Genomic DNA, 20,955 nt, shown 5'->3' on the forward strand with positions numbered 1-20,955 from the left:
AGTGACGATCCCCAGGCCCATGCTTGGAGCCGGCTGCCAGGAGGCACAGGGGGCGGGGAGGGAGATCCCGAGAGACAGGCGCACACAGAGACCCAGACAGAGGTTGGGAGACAGACTGCCTGAGATGGAGAGAGAACACACAAAAAGGAGAGATGGAGGTAGTTTTGGAGGTCGGCGGTTGGAGGGAGAAACACGGAGAGATACAGGGAGTAGGAAACAGAGACGGGGAAATCCGCAGAGAAGGAGAGACCGGAAGACAGACCCAGAGAGTCAGAGAAGACGGCAGAACCACGGGAGGGGGAGAGAAAGAAAATCGAAGGGGAGAAAAGGACCCGGAACTGATAGGGAGACAGAGAGAAACAGACAGACCTAGAGAGAGAGAGAGAGACAGACAGAGAGGCAGAGGAAGAGACGGAGAGAGAGAGAGCGAGTAAAGGAGCAGAGATGGATGAGACGTAGAAGCAGTCAATATGATTTGTGGCCGACGGTGGACAGAAAACTAAATCAATGTAAATTCATTTCAGAGCAGGGATCTGAGATTATCTGAGTGCTTGACAGACCCCCGCTTGATGGGTCCTGGGTCCGGAGACCGGTGCCTCTCGGGCCCCAGTGTAAGGGGCTTCGCACAGCCGCTCCCTGGGCACTCAGAATTCACGTCCAGCTGCAGGGACACGCGTGTGTGTGTGTGCGCACGTGTGTGCGCGCACGGGGTCACACAGCCTCTCCTAGATACACACACCCTCACCACATGTGCGCACGCCCTCATGCGAGTCCGCCATTCACACTCACCGTAGCACGCTCGTGTGTGCCACATGGATTCAACATCGCTTGAGCACCTACCACGTGCTCGGGAGTGCTGGGCTGGGCGTTCAAGATGGAAAGAAAGAGGAGAAAGTGGAGATGATCCTCTCAGGCTCCCCCTTGAGGTGGGGGTGCCAGGGTGGACCGGGTGACCAGAGTGGGGGGGGGAGGGGAGAGAGTGGGGGTGGAAGACCCGGGAGGGGGGGTGGGGGCAGGGGTTTGGGCACTGGGACCGTCCCTCAGCGTCTAGGACATAGGGACTACCCCTCTGACTTTGGGAATGTCCAAATGCAGGGTCTGTGGCACGGGAGGGATGTCCAGCCCCTCTCTGTGGTCGGGGCCAAGACCACCCATCTTCGTGCAGGTGAACTTGGGACAAGTCAGGCCTCTCCGAATTTAGACTCTGCCCTTTCCTCACCCTCGACCGCTGATATGAGAAAGCAGAGGGCCGGGGGTCCTGTCCCTTCGTCAAGTCTCAGAATGGGTCCCCATCCGTATCTGTGTCTTTCGGGGAGTCGGACACAGGGGCCTGCCTGTCTCCATTGCCAAGTTGGGGACCCCAGCGTCTACCCCAAAGGGGATCTGTGGGGAGGGGGCAAAGAGGTGTGGTCTCCTTTCGTTTTTGCGTCTGTGTCCGGGGAGGATACACGGTGATCTGGGCAGAGGGTGATGACAATACCTGCTCCCAATACCAGCTGGTCGTTTTCATTTCTTTCTTTCTTTCTTTTTTTAAATTTTTTACCGTTTTTATTTATTTTTGAGAGAAAGAGAGAGAGAGAGAGAGACAGTGCGAGCAGGGGAGGGGCAGAGAGAGAGGGAGACACAGAGCCGGAAGCAGGCTCCAGGCTCCGAGCTGTCAGCACAGCTCAGAGCCCGACGCAGGGCTCGAACTCACAAACTACGAGATCATGACCCGAGCCGAAGTCGGACGCTCAGCCGACCCAGCCCCCCAGGCGCCCCTGGTCTTTTTCATGTCATTTCAAACATCCCAGTGACTGTAATAACAGCGAGTGTTTATTGAGCCTGTGCACCACACACAGGGTGATGTGCTGTGTGCGCTTTGCCCAGATGGAAACCTCACCGAAGGCTGAAAACAGCCCTGGGACGTGGGGGTGGGGAATGACTGCGAATCCCGTTGTACGGATGAAGAGACTGAGGCCAGTGGAGGGGGGGGGGGGGGCGGGCGGCGCGGGGAAAATCATATGGCAAGACTTGACACCCAGACAGGCTGTCTCCAGAATGCAAGCTTTTACCCAGCGTCCATCCTTGGAGCAAACAGCCCTCACCTACCCCTGCAGCCTACAGAAACGGGCAAGATGTGGTGCGCGCGTGCGCCCGTGAGCACGCACGCACGCACACGCGAGGGTGTCGTGGGTGGCGTAGATTCCAGGGGTCAGTCCGGAGTTGCCCTGGGACTCTGACGGCAGAGACCCAGGCCGGGAAGAACTTTCCCGAAAAGCAGCCATTTCCTGACTGCAGACAGGGCCTTCCCTGCCCGAGCCCACCAGTTCATTTAAGCTCTGCTTTGGTCCTGCTGCAGGATTGCAGAGCCGCCCGGCTCTGTGCCCAGCCTGCCTGCCGTGTAACAAGATAGTTTATATTATACCGCTGAGCAGAAATAAAACTACTGAGTCAAACGTTGCAAACAGATGCCGCCGGCCAGAGCCCAGGGTCCGTGGCCAGATGCCGTTGCGGGCACCCTGGGAGGGTAGGGGCGGGGAGTCTGGTCCCTCCAGACCCTGCGGGTTGGGCTGGGGGTGGGGGGGTGCCGCTGGAATTGGAGGTTTGGGGGCCTGCTGAGAGGCTTTCGGAAATGGAGAGGGGAGGAAATAAAAGAAGGAAAGGGGGCATATCTTTCTTTCCCGGACTCCTTCCTCACACACATTCCAGCCCTTGTGACCTGCCAGTTTGTAGCTGTTAGTGGCCCCTCCTTGCATGAAGTGGTGAAGCCCAGAAAGCCTCCCTGAAATACCCTCAAATAAACACGCTCTAACCGCCCCCCCCCCCCCAAAACCCCTTCTAAGAAGATTCAGCCTCTAAGCTCACCAGAGGGTTCTGGATCTTCCCTCATGCTGTCTCCTAATGCATCTCTCCCGCCACCCCCGGGTCCTCTATGTCATCTTCCAGACTGCAGCCCCCCGTCAGCCCCGAACTGGTAAAGTCATGCTCTTACTCTCACACCTTCCTTGGCTCCCCATTGCCAACCGCCATAGAGCTTCTCAAAGAATAGCCTGAGGCACGAATGCCTGGGAGGGTTTCTGAACTGCAGGTTCTAGGACCACACCCCTGTGCTCCTGAATCCACCCCTTTGGAGGCCAACAATCTACATCGTAAACAATCTGAAAACCTTTCTGGAAGGAAGCCAGGGGAGATACATACATATATATATATATACATGTATATATATATATACATGTATATATATATGTGTGTGTGTGTGTATATATACACATGTATATATATACATATACACACACACACATATATATATATATATATATATATATATTTTTTTTTTTTTTTTTTTTTTTTTTTTCCAAACGAGCCCGTTGGGGAATGAAGAGGGTCAGTACAGCATTCCTCGTTCGGTTATCCGTCATGTTGGGAGCACCTACTGTGTGCCAGGTACAGGGGAGACTGCAGGCACAAAGTAAGCGTGGGTCCTGCGGTCTTGTAGTTCCAGAGACTTAACAGGAGGTGATGGCGATTCCACCCTCTGGGTGGTTCCGGAAGACATCCTGGGGAGGCATCCCAGGGCTGGGTATGATGGTAGGTTAGCCTCCAGGGTTCCGGTCGGCGCTCCTGGTGGAAGCCTGGTGTTAGCAAAGGCTCTGAGGCGGGGAATTGTGAGACAGGAGGGAGGGCACTGACCTTTCAGCAGCATCGCAGACCTGGATGTGGGTGAGAAACGTTGAGGAAATGGGGAAAAGCTCCGTTTTCTCATTCTGGGGAGTCTCCGGAGGAGGTGGCGGCTTATCTCGTCTTTCGTGGAAGCCCCTGGAGGGAGGTGCCTGAGGCGCTCTGGAAATGTGGGTTGAATGAATGGAGGAAAGCAGGGTGGCTGGAGGGGAAGGTGGGGAAAAAAGACAAAAGAGAGGAGAGGGAAGGACAAAGTGAGTAAGGAGATAGGAGAAGGGGAAGGAGGAAGCAGGAAGGAGACAGTTGGACCCACTGTGTGGTTGGTAAGCTCCAGCAACTACTTGGAGGCGGGTAAAGACAGCATAAGCAGGGATGGTGCCCAGGCGGAGGCTGAGCGTGTGTTCTGGGAAACCGGGAATGCGGACGAGGCTCCTACCCCACCTGCCATTTTCTCCCGCGGGGACGGGGGAGCTTCTTCAAGGGAGGCTGATAGAAAATGTGTTGCGGGGGGGTTGATATCAGGGTGGGCAGTCACAGAGGCTTCCAGAGAAAAGGCGATAGTGTGTGTGTGTGTGTGTGTGTAACAGGCAGAGACATTGAAAGCAATCAAAGTAACTCTGATTAACACTCCTCTCCCACCGCCTCCCTCCCAGATCCGTTTCCTCCCAGCCAAGGCCCAGGGCAGACACGTCTGACTGTAACCCTAAGAGGCAGGGGAAGCTTGAGCAATTATTTTTATGCTAAAAAAAAAAAAATTAAAAAAAAAAAAAAACCCGAAACCCTCAACGATGTGGGCGTGCTCAGGGCCCAGCCAGCCGAGCCCTTTGAGACTTGGTGGAGGCCCGGCCCGGCCCATCCTTGAGGGTCCCTTCTCTCCTAGCCTCCATATGGTCTGGCCTCTATCTTCTGCCCGCCTGTGACAGACAGGCCAGGCCAGGCACCCCCTCCCCCGCCGGGGGCCTGTCCCCTCTGAAACTGATCCCTGGCCTTTGGATCTAATTTGTTTCTCTGTCTGCGGGGTTTGGGGGGGGTCTTGCCTGGAGACGCGGTGGTCACAGGTGACATCAATCATGTCTGCGTCTTCCGAGGGCTGGGGATAGGATATCAGAGAGGTGACCAAGCATTTGCCACATGATTCAAATCATCTCAGCATTGATTAATTGGGTTCATCCTGAGATTCTGAATCATAACAACTGTTTTTCTCCTTCACGGAACATCAACAGGCCCTTAAAGGGGAAGGATCCATTTACCCAGGGCATGTGGTGCGTTAAGTTGATGAGCTCCTATTAAATGTTAAATGCTGGATGCATTTTAGACAAACTCGATTTGCTCAAGATACTTTTCAAAGGTTTTGTGATGATTAGACATCTCTCTCGCTGCCCCGCCTCTTCCTCTCTGGCTTTTCCTGGGACGTGTTTTGGCTTCAGCCTTTGACAGATGTGATGAGGGAACGTGTGGGCTGATAGAGAGGGTCTTTTGGAGGGGGCTTGGGGGTGGGGGGAGAGCCCCACAGGCTGTTTAAAAGTGATACAGTTTCTGAAAAGTTTAACAAGGCAGAAAACAATCCCGGATGCCAAATTTGCCTTCCAAAAGCTAAATATCCGGAATGCGTCCTGCCCCTAAATGGAGGAGAAAACCGTATTTCCAAGCCAAAAAAAAAAAAAAGAAAGAAAAGTGGTTTTCTAGAGAAAAGAAATTCAGTTTCTGCACTGGTATGGGTTCTGGAGGCGGAAATGAATGAATGTGCTTGGCTGGAAACAAAACTCAGTTCTAATGCAAATCAGTGAAACCGGGGATCTGATGGGGGGGGGCCCCCCCGAATGGAAATTCACGGAAGTTTCCTATTCTGCCTTTCCTACAAGTGAACAGGATACTCAGCAGGGCGCTCTTCATACTGGCCGTGTTACCTTGGATAAGTCACTGTATTGATCTGAATTTCAGTTTATAATAAGAGAATAAATAAGATTCGCTGGACTGTTGAGAAGTATAAGCTCAAGGAAGGGTTAATGGATGGCTCAGCACTCACTGTGTTCCTGGTCGACACTCGGCAGAGAGCTGTGTGTGTGTGTGTGTGTGTGTGTGTGTGTGTGTTGGGGGCGGTGGCCATGCTGGGGCAGGGAGACCCTGGTCCCCCGTGTGTGTGGATATGTTTGGTTCCTAAAGTTTCAAAGTGTAGACGAGCTCCAAGGTTTAGCCAAAGGAACATGTTGGGCTGTGGTAACCGGCGGAAAGACGATCGTTTAAGAGCCAGTTTGCAAGCCTGGGCTCCGCAGCTCCCAGCAATGTTGGAATAGTGAATTGGAAGTTGATTAGCACGCCTGGAAGGTTCTCGGGGACAGTGGAGGCTGCTCACGCCCACGTATCAAACTTCCCCAGAATCCTCATTAGATGTTTTCTCTCCCAGCAGTGCGTTCAGATACTGGGAATGACCTTGGTCCTCTGTAAGCCCAGATGCATTCTTATTGGTGGAGAGAAGACGACTGAGGCTTTGGACAAGGTCACCCAAACCTGGGTGCCTGGGGTGAGCTCTGGGTTGGGATGAATTGCACCAACCCAAACCACGTGTGCATGGCTGCTGCTGTCACCCCTGCTGAACTGTTCTGGGGGGGGGGGGATGGGCTTTTCTGGTGCCCTGGGGGACAGAGAAGGGACCAGACTGACCAGAAAGAGAGGCAGAGGTGGGGTAGGAGGAGCCCAAAGAGAAACAGGAGACAGAGAGAGAAAGGAAGGAAGGAGGGAGTGAGGCAGAGGGAGGGACAGAGAGCTTCAGGGAGCTGGACAGAGAGGAGAGGAAGAAACCCAGGGGTTAAGAGTCTGGGACAGCAAAGGGACAGCAGGGGAGAAAGGGAGAGACCGGGAAATGAGGGAGAGTCAGAAACAGAGAGGGAGGGAACAGGAGCGGGTCAGACCTACTGGAATACATGTGCAAAGAGAAACAGAAGAACAAAGACACGGTCTCACAAGAGTAAGAAATGGGGAACGAGTGGGCAGATGCTTGAAACATGGGGATACGGACCTTTTTTTTTGTCCCCCAGAACATGGGATTCTCGAAGTCCCCCTCTAGCCCCCGGCACCCTCAGAGACACTGCTGGGATATCGCAAACGAGGCATCAGCGCTGCGGGGCTGGATTGCGTCAGGGGAGGGATGGTCCATGGAGAACATCAAAGGGAACCAGGGCCCTGGATTCATTGGCAGGACTCCCGGTAGGGCCCACAGGCCTGAATTCCTGGCCAAACCCCCAGGAAACATTCTGATGGGCAGATAGAGACACTCCAAGGAGGCTGCCTCCTCCCTCTCTCCCTCCTCCTCCTCTTCTCCCTCTTGCGTTTCGTTGCGATCACAACTGAGGGTTGGCCAGGGCTCAACTGAACCAAAGACAGCAGGGCATGCTCCTCCAAGGCCCCCCAGGTCTTGAACCTTCTAGTAACATCCGGGGGCTGCCTGACGGAGGCGTCCAAAGACCCTACGGAATGGTGCTCAGTGCTCAGGGGGCAGAGGAGCGTGTTGATTCGGCAGAGGCACCCGTGGGATGAAATCAGGCCGCATTCCTTGAAACTAGTCTGGGACATGGGATGATAGGGACACCTCCCAGGGCCCTAAGCGTGATCCCCGGTGCTAAGGCTCTGAGAGCCCAGCGCCTGGTGCCTAGTAACCACGGGCACATGGCAGTTCTACAGTGTCTAGAAGACAGAAGCCAGATTGCTGTCCCGGACAGGGGGTAATATATGGCATCGAGCTCCGGCCGAGAATTGAATTCCACCTCAGCTGGAGAATTAGAACATTGTGATTAGAAACGAGAAGAGAGAAGGGACGAAACAACCTGTCTTCAAGTGCACGATGACAGAGCACAGACTCTCCTGGCAGCCCAGGGGGCTGGGGAAGGACAGGGCAGATCATATTAATAACAATAAATTATATCTGCACGGTGATTTATGGCTCTGATGCGCTTCCCATTATGTTATCTTAAGCATCACAGAAGGATGCATTCTCCTGATGAGTATCCCAGCCGTTTTAACGTAATCATTGCTATCAGTGGCCACAATGGTGTCTGTGCCACCATGGATGGCTTGTCTCCTATTTTCCACATGGGAGAAACCGAGGCTCAGAGAGAACAGCGCCTGGCCCAAGGAAACAGCCGGAGCCAAGATTTCAATGCAGGTTTTGTCCTGCTGGGTCTTTTCCTGGTGCTCCATCATTTCATCCTGGGAGCCAGACAGGCTCTTTCTTCTTCTTCTTTTTTTTTTTTTTTAATGTTTATTTTGAGAGAGAGAGCAAGCGGGGGACAGAGGATCTGAAGCAGGCTCTGCACTGAGAGCAGAGAGCCCCACGCGGGGCTCGAACTCACCAACCGTGAGATCATGACCTGAGCCGAAGTCGGACTCAGCCAGCCACCCAGGCGACCCAGAGAACCTCCTTCTTATCTTGCCATTTTGTCACCACCTCCGTGGAATCCCGGTTCCTCCTTTCCTGTGGTAGATTAGTTTTCTCTTCCACTCAGCCAAGGGTGAAGGGGGTGTAGGATCCCTCCTGCCCGGCCCTGAGGCCCTCCCTCTGCCCCACCACCCAGCACGCGCCCCCTCCCCCGCCACCCCCGGGCCCACGAGAAGAAAGAATCCCCCCCCCCCCCACCCCCCCAGCGCGCCGCAAGGGTGACCCGGATGTGGACTTGACCTTTCAGGTCCCCCTCCTTGGCTGGCCTCACCTCTGCCTTTGAACCCAACAGCCGCCTGGCTGGCACGTTCACCCCACCCTCCCTCTCTCCCTCTCCCCTTCACCTCCTTCTCCTCTCCTTCAGGAAGCCCCCAGCCCGCTGCCTCCCTCCGGGGCTGAGCTGATTTGGGGACCAGGTTCATTTAGCATTTGCAGAGTGAGCTATTCCAAGAATGTGCAGATTTAGTCCTGGAAGTGGCCCTAGAAGGAGACTGGCTCGGCTTCTGAGGCTTCTGAGCAGGAGAACGAATGAGCCCCCTCCCCCCCCTGCGATTTCCTTTGTCTCAGTCCCAAATCCCCCTTTACACGATCCCAGAGGCTTCCTCGTAAAACAGAACTGTAACTTTATCTAAGATGAGCGCAGCACCTGTAGAATGGATAAGGTGTAATTAATAACAGAAAATAATGTTTCCCCCCTCCTGACCTTTCACCCTCATATAAGTGTCTTAAGTTTTATGACAGCTAAGCACAAAATGAATGTGTGCGTGCGTGTGTGCGTGTGTGTGTGTGCGCGCGCGTGTGCGTGCGAGGTGCAGGCTCCAGCGTGTGAGTTCGAGCTGAGTCTCCGTGGGGCCGATATGTCTGTCTGGTGAGTATTCACCTAGCCCTGGCTGGAAATGGTTTACGTTTCTGGCTAGACTGGCCTCTCGCTGAACCCAGGCACTGCCTGAAACCGATCTGATCTCTTCAAGTGAGGATTCCGTCTAGATCTCAAAATACCCGGTATCTATTTCCACGCAAAACTTCGGGTGATGCAAGAAGCTGAATATTAAAAAAAAAAAAAAAAAAAAAAAAAAAAAGGCGGGGGGGGTGGGGGTGTGGCACGTGTGTGCGTGCGCGCGCGTGCACACGCGCGCGCACATGCTCTCTTGGATTGTCAATTACATTTCAGAACCGCGGTGGACGCTGGGGAGGGGGTGTCGATGGTCACTGTGCCCGTAGCAGTGGGCAGGAAACCAAGATGCACATGTCTTTGGTCTCCATGCTGTAAATACTTGGGCCTGCGAGCAACTCATTATGGAAAATGTTCACCTAAGCAGTTACAGCCCCCGCCCCCAGAGTGGCAACATCCTTGCTGTTTATCTGGGGAAAGAAGGAAAGATCTGTGCTTGGCCGTGCAGGTGGGGCTGGAGGAGGCAGGGGAAGGGGTGACGAGAGCCTACCTCCCAAGACTCTGTAGATTGTTTTCTGCAGGCCGAATGGAAGGGCCCTTGGACGGATACTGCCTGTCTCAAGGGTTCCACAACTATGTTCGTTTTGAGTAATACTATCTTGCTTTAAAGGTCACTGGGCTGGCCCAAGCTATTGGTTTCTCGTGATTCATTCTGTTTGATATTCAACTTTTCGAGAAGTCCGCAGCGCCAGCCTCTGGGTTAATGGAAGCCACACCAGCCACGGAGCCAGTAGCTTTGAATTCTCCCCGGATGGGGAGGCCTGGGCAGGGCGGAGTGAGTTGCCTCCTTTTGATCAGCAGCGCTGATGTGAACCGGAGGTCACGCATGTTCGGGGCCTGTGTGTTAGTTCTAGTAGACAGCAGCAACTGGGACCCCCGACATTCCCTCGCCCCCTCCCCCCAACCCAGGGAGTTTTGTTTTCCATGCCTGTCCCTCTCTGGGCTGACTTTTCCAGGACCCCTGGGGCACCAGAGGGACTTTGTTTTGGAAGATCCGGAGCCCTAAATCATCAGAGAAGGCCCCTCCGTCCAGTCCTGGCCTGTCTCTTTCCATCTCTGGCTCCTTCGGACGCAGAGAAACCAATTCCTGCTCCCACGGGGCATTCCTGCTTACCGCTGTTAGGTGACAGGTTGGATTTGGAGGGAGATCTCTTTCTCCCAGGGGAGTCATTGCGTTGTTGAGTTCTTTTATGGGCATGCTTGAACTCTGGAGGGCCCCCAAACTGATAGCCACCTCTGCTAAATTGATCGTAGATTTTTCTGTCTTTATGTCATCCCGTCATCCTTCTGCAAATGCTTTGGTCCTGCCATATTTTTATGGCTCTTCTTCCAAGACTTCCGTGGAGGGTGGGTCAGCGTGATTTATCTACAAGGAGAAGGGAAGGAGAGTTTCTTATCTTTGCTATCAGAAGGTGGGATTTCCCTCTTATCACCCTCTCTTTTGCTTTGGGGTTTAAAGGCAACACCAATTGGTTGGATTCAACTGTTTAGGGAGTTCTGGAGGCCACCAGCTTCGTAAAGTTGACAGTGACCAGAAACTGGGGACTCAACCAACCGTCTCCTAATTTCACCTCCTCCCAGATACTTAAGATCCCGGCACACAGTCCCCGAGTTTGTTGCCGGGACAAGAAGATCTTGATTGGATTAAAATATTTCCCAGCGGAGGTTTTGAGGCTTTGGCAAACATAATGAGCCGAGCAGCTCTTCAAAAACAGAACTTGAAAAATTAAACAAGTGATATATATTCATTATCGGAAAACGGGGAAAAGGCAGATAAGGAGGAAGAAGAAAATGAAAATCACCTGTAATCCCCCCACATGGGGCTAACTATTCGCATTTTACCACATGTCTTTCCAGTCTTCCGTGTGGAGTAAATGCCTTTTAAACGGAAAATCGCAGCAAAAATATCATCTTGCACATGCGGTCGGTGACTGTTTTCAGTAGCCAAGATTGTATATACTCGTAGACCATTTAAATAATCACTGACAAGCACAGTAACAACAAAACCCAAAACTGCCACCCCTGCTGACTCTCCAGCGAACGTCCTTCTAGGTATCTCTTTCCGTGCTGTTTGATAACGTGCTTTCAAAAAATCTGAACAACACAGCACGGTCTCCTCCGTGTCAGCGAGTGAGTTTTCTCTACATCCTAATTTTCCGGTTGGGAGGGTTGGGGGCCCGTTCGCGGGAAGCGCCACGGTTTAGCTGATACATCCCCAGCAGGTGAACCGCTGAATTGTTCATAAACTCTTCTTGTGGCTGAGTCGGGTTGCCAACACTTTATCAGGTGGGATTGGTGTCCTGCCCACCGCTCCTCAGATGAAGGTCATCCCCGCCTGTCAACGACTCTGCCTGGCGAGACAGAAATACGAATCCCTTCAGAGGACCTTCATTAGCACAGCAAGCCCCACTGACGGTGGTTGCAACAACGAAGGGTTTGTTTCTCACACGATGAGCGATCAGAGGTGCTGACTTTGACCCAGCTGCCCCATGAGGTCATCCCTCCTTAGCATTTTGACATTTTCTTCTTAGGCCTGTCTTCCTCATGTTCGAAGATGGCTGCTTCGGCTCCAGGCATCACGGCTGCATTAAGACCGGAAGGGGAAAGGACTGGCACCAGAAGGAAGGCTCTCCTTCCTCTGGAGCTTTCTCTTTGATAAGAAATCAAAAGTCGGCTTACGTTTTACGGGCCCCAGCTGTGCCACGTGGCCGACTCTAACTGCGAACAGGCCGGGAAGGTGAATCTTTTCTTTTTCTCAGGGGGGCAGGAAAGGGAGAAGGATGTTGGGGATGGGTGTTTGGATCGGTGAACCGGTGGCTTAGTCATAGCCTCTAGAACGTTGTCACCAACAGCTAGACCTGTTTCGGGGCATTGTCTCCACTCCCCCCACCCCTGACCCCCCCTCGCTCTGACTTCCCGTGTGCCTCACCCGTCTCTTAGTGTCTCCAAACCCCGCCCTCCACTCTTTCCCGTTTTGAACTGGGCTCTTGGTTTGGGAGCTACACCCAGCCTCTGCCATGCTGGACTGGGCTTTTCACTCAGCCCCTGGCCCCTGTTGTCAGGATGCACAGGTCTGCTAGATGCAGGGCTGGCCGAGAATGGCCTGAGTTAGATTCTTCCAGCGGTCATTTCTTTGGTGGCCCGTGCGACTACTTGATTTGACGTCCCTTTCCCAAGAGGAGACCCCTCCTTGAGGATTCTGCTTTTGAGTACAATGTCATAGGAGACTTTTGAATCGGACCACGGTCCCGTGTGTTTCTTTGCCCTGCAGCCCCAGAGATCGTGAGCTGGGTGACAGCTGAAGCCGTGTGGCCACGTTTTGCTGTGGCTCTTAGAACCAGATCTAGGTTCATTATGACCATTTTGTGGGCACCAAGCCTAAGCCTGAGTAGGTCTGAAATCCCGCCTCCCAGCCCGTCCACAGACCCATGCAGACTCAGGAGGGGTAGGGCTTGAAAGAAGCCTCGGGAGATGCACTTTCTGGTCCAGACTGCTGCCCACTCACCCTGGAGAGAAAACAGAAGGGGAAAGGTAGAAACGCCTCTGAACGTGGCCGCCAAGTCAGCTGGTGCGTGGGGAGCACAATGTTCCAAACACAATTAAAACCCAATCAGAGTCCGGAAAAGTGCATTAATGGCCCTCAATCAAGCGGCAGAGCACATGTGGTGTAGGCGTCTCTCTGGGGACCTGCTCCTTCAAGAGCTGTCATGATGGTATGACAGCCCCCAGCCCCGCAGCACCCCTCGCGACCCTGCCTAGGCCTGAGCCTCGGGCACCGGGATCCCTGGTGTAGGGAGGGAGCCCGGGGCCATCTGTGTCTGTGTTTTTAACTTTTGTTCTGTGTGGATGCCAGAGGGGGGAATCAGGTGAGTCTACCTGAGGGTCCATTCGTTTTCGGGAAAGCATGTGAGAGGCTTGCTCGTTCAGTCAACAAGTATTTCATTCAGGGACCGCTTCTGTGGGCCCAGCACTGGCCTAGACCAGTGCGTTCTTGACCTGCAGGCAGTGTCCCCAAGGGACGCTGGGCAATATGTAGAGATGACTTCAGTTGTCATGACACGGGGTGCATTGGATTTGTAGAGGCCGGAGATGCTGGCCGGCATCCCACAATGCATGGGAAAGCCCCTGTAATAAAGGGTTGTGTGGTTCAGGGGCGCCCGGGTGGCTCAGTCGGTTAAGCGTCTGACTTCGGGTCCCGTCACGATCTCGCGGTTTGTGGGTTCGAGCCCCGCACCGGGCTCTGTGCCGACAGCCCGGAGCCCGGAGCCTGCTTCGGATTCCGTGTCTCCCTCTCTCTCTGCCCCTCCCCGGCTCACGCTTTGTCTCTATCTCTCAAAAATAAATAGACGTCAAAAAAACAAAAAAACAAAAAAAACCCCAATTGTGTGGTTCAGAAAAGCAGTGGTGCTGAGGTTGAGCCCCTAGCTTGTGTATGTGTATATGTATATGGTGTATACGTATGTGTATATGGTATATATGTATGTGTATACATATATGTATATATATGTAGTGATGAACAAGACAGATGTGGTCCCTGCCCTGGCTGATTGGAGTCATCGTAACTGTTTCTTTAAGTAGCCAGACTTGGACAGAAGTCTCTTTAAGAACAACATCGGTCTCTCTTTTGTCCTCTCTCAGGTGTGGGCCTGGTGGTGAGTGTGTATGTGCCTCCGTGCGTGCGTGCGTGTGTGCGTGTGTGTGTTCAGAGCCGTGGGGGGTATATGTTTGGACTTGTGTGGTTGTCTGTTTACATCTGTGCGCATCGGTGTGGCTCTGTTCGTAAGAGAGATTTTTTTTTTTTTCTTGTCATTTCCTTCCTCTGTTTGCCAAAGAAGCATGGGTGACTTGCTAGGACCTTCTGGGGTTGAATTCGTCACCAGACAAGATTAAGAAATCCTTAGGGACGACCCTTCTCTGCCCCCTTCTGTCTTCCTCATCTCCACCCCCTCTCCCTTTGCTTCCCTCCCTGCCTCCTGCTCGGCGATAAAACTCTAGAGGTCAATAAACTTGTCTCTGAGTCAAAGTTTTGAACTTGAAGTTTGGTTTAGGCTAACTCTGCTGGGCCTGCAGGAGTATCCAGGAAACGATAAAAATGGTGTTCCAGAAGAGTCAAAGCACAACCATGAGAACAAGTGTTCCAGACAAGCGTTTTCCACCTCGGCACCATGGACATCCTGGGCCACTTGATTCCCTGCGGGGTGGGCTGGCCTGTGCATTGTAGGGTGTTGAACAACAATATCCCTGACTTGGACCCATCGGAGGCACTGCAGCCGTGAGCAACCACTGAAAATGTCCCTAGATGGTGCCCGGAGTTCCCTGGGGGCGTGAAATTCACCCTCACCCCTGCTAAACACCAGTGATCTACAAATGCACAGAACAACATGATAGAATCTCACCACTGACTTTTTTTTTTTTTAACTGTTTTTCAATGTTTATTTACCTTTGAGAGACAGAGAGAGACAGAGCGTGAGTGGGAGAGGGGAGAGAGAGAGGGAGACACAGAATCTGAAGCAGGCTCCAGGCTCTGAGCTGTCAGCACAGAGCCCGATGCGGGGCTCAAACCCATGATTCATGAGATCACGGCCCGAGCCGAAGTTGGATGCTTAACCGACTGAGCCACCCAGGTGCCCCTCACACACTTACTTTTGCACAGAAGATGCCAGATACTGAAGAGAGATACTGTGTGATTCCATTTATGTAAACTACAAAAACCAGCAAAGCCGAACAGGATAGTGGTTGCCCTTTGGGGAAGCGGGACAGACAGAGCCTGAGACCTTCCGGGACATTGCTTTTTTATTTTATTTATTTTAAAGTTCATTTATTTATCTTGAGAGAGAGAGATAGCGAGCTGGAGAGAGGCAGAGGGAGAGGGAGACAAGAGAATCCCAAGCAGGCTCTGCGTTCTCAGTGTGGAGACAGACCCAGGGCTCGAACTCACGAACCGTGAACATGAGATCATGACCTGAGCTGAAACCAAGACTCAGATGCTTAACTGACTGAGCCACCCAGGTGCCCCGCTTGCTTTTTTTGTTTCTGTTTTTGTTTTAAATCTAGATTCTGGGTACACTTAACGCTGTATGTGCTTTGCTGTATGTATGTTACACCTGAACTGAAAGTTGTGTGTGCATCGAGGAGGAGGCACATATTCAATGAACACATTTGGAGAATCAGAGAAGACTGTCTTCAAAAAAGAAAAATCCCGATGGCACAGGTTTGACCCCCTTCCCAAGCCCTGGAGTGGACGGTTTATGAGCAGCTCTGTTTAAATGATTCTTACACAGTCCCCCCCAGCTGTTTCTAAAGCTGTGAACAATAAGTCTACTGAGCAGTGATCTGATTGTGGAGAACACGTTGTCAGCCTCTATACAAACACACACACTCTCTCTGTCTCTCTCACACATACACACACACCCCAAACAGAGATGTCACCGGGCCTGTGTTGAATTGAGTTTCCTGCCTTTGTGTTCTCCAGGCAGCCCTTTCGGAGGAGAGCGAACTAGAAACTGACACATGAAATGGACCCATAGGCCAGGTTGAGACTTAGGAAAACAAATGGCCCCTTTAATCTTCTGGAGGGGGGAGCAAATAATTGCCGAGTGCAACAATCAGCGTTTGCTTCTTTACGTTTTTTAAAGGAAAAGCTCAGCCTTAGCCCTCTGTCCGGAGTCCTCAACACGCGCACCAGCCCCATCTCAGCCCGGAGGGCCCTGGATTATTACCCGTCGGGCGCTTCGGGTCTTTACAAACAGCAGCACAGCCACGTGGGGTGCCCAAAGCAAAGGCTCCGGGGATTCTGTGTTTTCTTTAGCGCTTCCCTTTCAGGGAACCCCACGGAAGTTCCTGGAAGCAGGCAGGCCACAAGATGTGTCTGAGAGACCCCCAGTCTTCCTCCCAGAGGCCTCCTCAGGCATCAGCATTTGGGAAAAGCTGTGTGGATGTTTGCTGCAGCCTTCCCAGCTGGTCAGCATTTATAAAGCCGAGCACATCTGTTCTTCACTGCGAGCGTGGCGAAGGGGAGAGAGAAGAGAAACCCCAGACACGGGGATCGATCCCACCTAGTGCCAAGAGAAAACTGCTTCTAAGTCGGAGTCATGGGGAAGTGCTTCATTCCAGGGCAGAGAGTTCATCAAAATGCCCCTCTTGGCCACCTTCCTTCCCGCCCCCGCCTCCCCCCTTTCTTCTCTCTCTCTTTTTACAAGTCTCCAGGTTCCAGCCCGTCTTGAGATTTATGATGTGTTTCGCTTTGCAAACACCCTAAGAGCGGATTTGGGTGACAAAGAGCGGAGGGGGTCTGCAGAGAGAGCCTGTTGGTTGGAAAAGAGAGTGTCAGGTATAATGAACACAGGATATTTTGCAGCATACGACAAGTTACAAATGCCCCCACGCGTGTGAAAAGCTCACAGCAACAGCCTCGGAGGCAGTTCACCCCCCCCGCCCCGCCCCCCTCCGTCACATGCACAGAGAGGCGTGACGTGCTTGCAAACGCAGGCAAAAGACCCACGGGCGTGCGGCAGCGTGTTCCTACACGAGCAGGCCCACACCAGTGTAGAAAACCGGAGACAGACTCAACCCCGTTTGCAACATCAGAGCCGGATGGGGCTACGCGCCCCACGACGCAGGCACCTCCCCGGGGCTCCTCCGAAAAGTTGAAAGGAACGGCCTTGGAGGGAGCGGATTCGCTTCGTCTTCTTGCGCTTTCCTGGCAACGCAAAGGTCCTCCGCCACGCAGTCCGGGGGCCCGCAGACCGCGCACCGTTCTGCTTCTTAATAAGACCCCCAGGCCTCATAACAAAGCAGAAACCTCCAGAAACGGCATCTCCCCGAGCTCGGAGCCCGGGCCTGGCCCCCGGGACCGTCTGGAGGCCTCTGTGCCTGCCTTCACAGCTGCTGCAGTAAAGTTTCCAAGGGGAACTTGGCACCTCCACAGTGTCACCAGAGACCCTGGCAGAAAGCGAGCGCAGGGATCGATGACCCAAGGCCACGTGACGGAGCAGGCCCTTGCCAGCCAGGACGGGGAATTACATGGGGGTCTCTCAGAGAGACCACATAAAAACTGGCCCCCAGCCTTCCATCCTTTTCTCTGAGATCTAAGTACAGATGGCTTGACATTCCTTCTGCATAGAGTTTCCTCAAAAGATTTGCCAGGAAGGAACATTTGGAAACTGCGTTTTAGGTATAATCCCGTCGGGGAGCCACTCTCGCCGGCTGGGTCTTGGGACCACAAAACGCTGCACGACCCACGTGCATGCTCCACGGACCCCACGTTGGGGAAACTGGATTCTCCACCCGCATCGTGTATCCCGTGCTGACCATGGCTTTTTGGCAACACTCGTGTCTCTGATCGCACGTTAATTACTACGCAGACATACTTACTGTGGGCACCGAGTTTCTGTGGCGGGGTCCTCTCCACACATGTTCACAATAAAAACACATTTTTTTTCCCCCTTCCCCTGACCCCTAGGGAAAAAAAAAAAAAGGATGAACAGTTTTCAAGATGCCGTTTTAATGGCATGAAAACGGGGTGTTCACTCTGCTTTGGTTCTGTTTTCTTTTCTACTTTTATTAAGAAAAAGCCTTTAAACCAAACATTCCTGGCTCGTGCTTGCGCTTCGCTTTGGCTTTTACGCGGAGAGAGAGACAGATTAGATTAGATTAAAGACGGAGGGACGCCTCGTGCGATCCATTCCATCTATAGGTAGTTGGGTCGATAGGGTGGGTGTGCACGCGCGCGTGTTTCTTCTCGTGGCTTTACTGACGGTCTTTTTACGGACGTGGTGTTCTGGTTTCTAGGAATGCATTTGTTCCTCCGGCTTCCTCCCTTCAAAAGTCTGCAGCCTTTGATTGTGGCCTGACTTTTAGGGGTCTGTGGCATTTGGAAGCAGGGGGGAAGGGGATAGTAAATCTTATTAATTCTACTCTTTAGCTTCTCCCAACTTCTCCAAACATTTTCCAAAAGCAGTAGCAATTTCCTCGCGGACTGTAGATGAAAGGGATTGTTTCAGAGACCCTCTCCCCCGCCCTGCCCCCCCCCCCCAGGGCCCCAGGTTTGTCCGATGATGTCATAGAGGTAACCAAGGTAACACGCTGTGACATCACAACCCAAAGGCTACTGACCTTGGCCTGGAATTCAAAGGAAAAGCAGCCCATAAACTTCTAAAGCAGGCAGGAGATAAATATCCTTAGTCATAAAAGAACAAACGAAGTTTGGGGTGGGGGGGGGTGCTGGGAAAAAAAAATAGAACTTTTTTTTTTTTTTGTTTTGTTTGAAAGAAATACAGTAAAACAGTCTGCCAAATATTCCAGGAAGTGCCAGTGGCCATTTTGATGATGTGAACTAGACTTTAAAACAGAGGAAAAATGAACACGGTGAGGAAGGGTTGTTTACAGTATTAGAAATCATTAGGCAAAGCTTCCCCCAACTCTCATCTGTACAGTGAGCCAGAGCAGAGTAGAACAATAAGCCAACATCCGTTTCTGAGTGGGGGTGGGGGTGGGGGTGGGGGTGGGGTGGAGATCAGCTACCAGAAAAAAAGGGAGAACTTCAGGGAAGGTATTTGTCAGAAAGGGAAAGTGTTCCAGGCCACAGGGTAGCCTGGACTGGATCCTGGAACAGAAAAATGGGTGAAATTTCAATGAAATCTGGAGTTTAGCTAATAGGAATGGACCAGTGGTGATTTCTGAGCTTTGAGCAATGTCCTGGCTGGTCATGGGAGACGAGAACGTTAGGGGCAGCTGGGTGGCTCTCTTGGTTGAGCGACCGACTTCGGCCCAGGTCACGATCTCGCGGTTCGTGGGTTTGAGCCCCGCGTCGGGCTCTGTGCTGACAGCTCGGAGCCTGCTTCGGATTCTGTGTCTCCCCCTCTCTCTGCCCCTCCCCTGCTCATGCTCTGTGTCTCTCTCTCAATAATAAATAAACGTTAAAAAAATCTTTTTAAATGAAAGATATCTTTATTTATTTTTTTAACGGGCCGTTGTGCATTGCGTGTCCTGGAAAGTCTTTTCGTTTCTCGGGTCTGGAAATTCTGCTCGTCTCCAGGGGCTTGCAGCCATGTGCCCACGTGCTGGGTCGCTGTGGTGGGCGATGAGCTCGTGGCAAGCAGGTGGCTGGTTAGACACGCAGGAAGGAGGCAGAGGCCGGGAGTTACCTCTGGGCACCTTAAGAAAAGCAAAGGAAAGCAAAGGCAGTCTCCCGGGCCATCCCCGACTGTTCTTGTCCTCAGAACCTTGCGTGCGACACCTGGCCCCGATTTCACAGGAATGCTTTTTTCTCAAGACATCCAGAGGATAGGTTGATGACACAGCATGAGGGGCTGATCTCCAGACGCCCGTGGGGGTAGGAGGACAGCCCCGAAGTGGGAGAGGAGAGATCCCGTCCCTGCCTCCACACGGACTTGTCTAGGTATGGGGACAGCCAGTGCTGTCTGCCCCCCTGTTTTCCTTGCCTGCCAAATGGGGGTGTTGGACAACAGATCACATGGGCATATAGACTTCGTGTCAGATGCTGCTTTGGATCAACTGGCTGGGGACCTCCTGAACCTGAGATCCGGGAGAAGGAGTGCTGTGATCCATTAGTCATGTCTGCCATGGATGTGGGAAGGGAAAGGGGAGGCATGTTGTCAGACCAGATCCCTGTATGCTTGGGCCCAGACTGCTTTTCCCAATAGGCTCTTGTGCCTTCACCAGTATCCGTGTGGGCCAGTACAGAGAACACAGACCCTGGAGTCAGCCAGCCGTGGCTTCCCACTCCAGCTTTCCTCCTTGTACTGGTGGTTGTGTGGCATTTGACACGTAGGACATTTGGGGTGTCAAATCTGGCAAAAGGTGGCATTTGATATTTACAAGTAGGAACCACGGTGTAGGAGACAAGGTAACAGGCGACAAAACCAATGATGACATAGAGTATTTTCAGAGTACTGAACGGGGTGACCTGACTCACGCCTAAGGGGCAGGCAAAGAAGACTTCCTGGAGGAAGTGGCACTTAAGCCAGATTCTGCAGGATGAGCGGGTATTCTCCTGGGGAAGGGAGCAGGGAGAGATGGGGTTGGAATTTGGCTGGGCTCAGATCAGGTGGGGCCTGCTTGGCCTTGTTGGGGGGAATTTGGGCCTTTTTCTGAGGGTAATAGGGAGCCATTGAGGAATGTTTTGCGAGGGAGTTGCGGCAACAAAAATGTCTTTCTGCCTCAGAGCTACATTTGGGGTGAGGGTAAGACCGCAGGCCATTTGTGAATCCAAGTAAGGAATGACAGCTTATAGTAGAAAGTAGAGCAGAGCAGGCAGACTGTTAAGTATTCGGGGGTTGGCTGGATGTGGGGGACTCCAGTCACCGAGCTCTCTGGACCTCATTATCATCATTTGTATGAAGTCGTTCGCCCCTACGGTCATTTGAGGTTTCAACGAGATGAGATGCTCACGGTGCTTACCATGGTATGCTGTAGGTGCTCGATAAATGCTAACCATATCCATTGCTTCCCAAAGAGTCCGGCAAGTCAACCAGGGATCCACAGATCCATTAGAAACAACGGTGAAATCGGGGGCACCTGGCTGGCTCAGTGGCTAAGCATCCGACTCCGGATTTCTGCCCAGGTTCTGATCTAACGGTTTGTGAGACTGAGCTCTGCGTCCAGCTCTGTGCTGTCAGCGTGGAGCCTGCTTGGGATTCTCTCTCTTCCTCTCTCTCTCTCTCTCTCTCTCTCTCTCTCTCTCTGCCCCTCCCCCACTCGCATGTGCACGGGCACGCTTTCTCTCTCAAAATAAAGAAATACACTTAAAGAAAATTGCCACAAAATGGTGAAATCAAGTTCCAGAGAGAGGGAAGGGATTGAGAGCCATTGAACAGCAAGTCAGTGGCATATTCAAGGTGTGACCCCAGCTTCTCCATTGTTCCTAATCCGGGGTCCCAATGCCACTCTC

At 52.6% G+C, this 20,955-nt stretch overlaps 1 long non-coding RNA gene across 1 annotated transcript; it reads right to left on the reverse strand.

Moving 5' to 3' along the window:
- Positions 1 to 15,577: 15,577 nt before the first annotated feature.
- Positions 15,578 to 18,050, reverse strand: LOC122232596. Its single transcript, XR_006209943.1, has 2 exons — positions 17,418 to 18,050; positions 15,578 to 16,348 (listed from the first exon to the last, which is right to left on the reverse strand). It is a non-coding gene; the product is annotated as an uncharacterized LOC122232596 (long non-coding RNA).
- Between the last annotated feature and the right edge of the window lie 2,905 nt (positions 18,051 to 20,955).

The sequence above is a fragment of the Panthera tigris genome, chromosome D3, assembly GCF_018350195.1.
Source record: "Panthera tigris isolate Pti1 chromosome D3, P.tigris_Pti1_mat1.1, whole genome shotgun sequence".
Lineage (NCBI taxonomy): Eukaryota > Metazoa > Chordata > Mammalia > Carnivora > Felidae > Panthera > Panthera tigris.